This window comes from Elephantulus edwardii, unplaced genomic scaffold (assembly GCF_000299155.1).
Source record: "Elephantulus edwardii isolate Elephantulus edwardi_28Jun2011 unplaced genomic scaffold, EleEdw1.0 scaffold00143, whole genome shotgun sequence".
Lineage (NCBI taxonomy): Eukaryota > Metazoa > Chordata > Mammalia > Macroscelidea > Macroscelididae > Elephantulus > Elephantulus edwardii.
Window position 1 is genome coordinate 4506421 of NW_006399893.1, and position 2545 is coordinate 4508965.

The 2545-nt window shown below is 48.9% G+C and overlaps 1 pseudogene; it reads left to right on the forward strand.

The window, feature by feature from the left end:
- Positions 1 to 449: 449 nt before the first annotated feature.
- LOC102852413 lies at positions 450 to 2317 on the forward strand (annotated as a pseudogene).
- Positions 2318 to 2545: the final 228 nt, after the last annotated feature.

Sequence of the window (2545 nt, forward strand, 5' to 3'; positions counted from 1 at the left end):
AGCCACATTACAGAGTTTTAAGAATGAAATATCAATTAAAATGAGACCTCTGGTGAGAATGGCTTACAGAGAGTAGTGATGTGACTAGACAATTTTTAACTGAAAGAGTGTGAGATTAGGAATCAAGGAAATGACATCCTAATTTTGATTCTGACACAGTTTGTGTGATTCAGTGAATCCACTTAGCATTTATCTCTCATCTTCCTCATTTGTCAAATAAAGATCTGCCAACCCTCACAGGGTAACTGTGGGGACTACATGTGAGAACAGATCTAGAAAGGCTTCTGAAGTTTATAAATGTTCTACACGTTTTTAAAAAATGTTTCATCCTTTTAAATCATTAACAGTGTGTTAAGTGATGAAAATGATGGAGAATTAAATGTGATCTTTGCTCATAAAACCCTGAGTTGTAGTCCTACAGGCTTGGAGTCTATCTAACAGGATATGACATGAGCACTGGGAGATACTTCAGGGAAGAGAGTGCTGACAGCGTGGAGAATCAGGCATATGCAATTACAATGCTGAATCCAATCATCATCATGAGTACAGAGTAGAGAGTTATGAATGTCATGAGGACTAGGAGGACCTGACATTCTGGCTGGTTGGTAGCAAAGGATTTCCACAGAAAGTCAAAGTTAGAAAAGTCACTTCCAACTCATGAAGTGGGTTATTTTTCAAGTTGTGCAGCACATCCAATTTGACAGGTTTTGCATGCAGACTTGAGTTTAGCTGTCAGGAAAGCACAGTAGATGGTCTTAGTGTCACCCTTGGTATCAGGACAGCTATAATCAGGGCTCATCTGGTTCCACAGTAACTGATAGAGTTCACCTTTTTCTAGCATCCAGTTCAGCATTCAGGAATGAACAAACAAAACACATATTCCCTTTGGCACTAGCTTTGACTCTGCAGGGTCTGAATTGAGATCCTGGCAAGCAAAAGAGTCATTTTTCTAAACTGTGACCAGTCCCTGGAAACAAACCTAATCATAGTATCGTGTTCCAAGATGGGAAGTGAAAATTTTTCAGAGACAAGCCGGAAAGAAGTTATAAGAATAACTATAATAAGATCCTTAAGAGAACAGAGTATAATGGATTAAACAAACAAAGCAGGAATGTGTAAGCAAGTGCCTATTAAAAAACTAAGTACGGCACTCGCGCTGCAGACCAGGCCCCGCCACCACCTCCTCCAGCCTCCGTGCAGGAAATCACCAAAGAGAACACCATGCCCTACCCATACCCAGCGCTGACCCCGGAGCAGAAGAAGGAGCTCTCTGACATCTCCCATCGCATCGTTGCTCCGGGCAAGGGCATCCTGGCCGCAGATGAGTCCACCGGAAGCATTGCCAAGCGCCTGCAGTCCATTGGAACCGAGAACACAGAGGAGAACCGCCACTTCTACCGCCAGCTCCTGCTGACCGCCGATGACCGCGTGAACCCCTGCATCGGGGGTGTCATCCTCTTCCATGAGACCCTCTACCAGAAGGCGGATGATGGGCGTCCCTTCCCCCAAGTCATCAAATCTCAGGGTGGTGTTGTGGGCATCAAGGTAGACAAGGGCGTGGTACCCCCGGCGGGGACTAATGGCGAGACCACCACCCAAGGGCTGGACGGGCTGTCCGAGCGCTGTGCCCAGTACAAGAAGGACGGAGCTGACTTTGCCAAGTGGCACTGTGTGCTGAAGATTGGAGAGCACACCCCCTCAGCCCTTGCCATCATGGAAAATGCCAACGTGCTGGCCCGTTATGCCAGCATCTGCCAGCAGAATGGGATTGTGCCCATTGTGGAGCCTGAGACCCTCCCTGATGGTGACCATGACCTGAAGCGCTGTCAGTATGTAACTGAGAAGGTGCTGGCTGCTGTCTACAAGGCTCTGAAGTGACCACCACATCTATTTGGAAGGCACTTTGCTGAAGCCTAACATGGTAACCCCAGGCCACGCCTGCACACAGACGTTTTCTCATGAGGAGATTGCCATGGCAACTGTTACAGCACTGCGCTGCACAGTGCCACCCGCTGTTACTAGGATCACCTTCCTGTCTGGAGGCCAGAGTGAGGAGGAGGCATCCATCAACCTCAATGCCATCAACAAGTGCCCCCTGCTGAAGCCATGGGCCCTGACCTTCTCCTATGGCCGAGCTCTGCAGGCCTCTGCATTGAAGGCCTGGGGTGGGAAGAAGGAGAATCTGAAGGCAGCCCAGGAGGAGTATATCAAGCGAGCCTTGGCCAACAGCCTCGCCTGCCAAGGAAAGTACACCCCAAGCGGTCAGGCCGGGGCCGCAGCCAGCGAGTCCCTCTTCGTCTCTAACCATGCCTACTAAGTGGAGGTGTTCTAAGGCTGCCCCCCTCGACACTCCAGACCCCAGCGCCCTCTTAGACTTAACACTTGAGAAGAAGGGCCTCATCTGGGGCTTCAGGCTGCTCCTTCCCATCACTCTTGCTGCCCTTGTGATATTGGTGTGTGGTGGTGTCTGTTTGCTAACTCCATCACCTTTTCCAACCCACTGCCAATAAACAACTATTTGAAGGGGGAAAAAAAAAACTAAGTA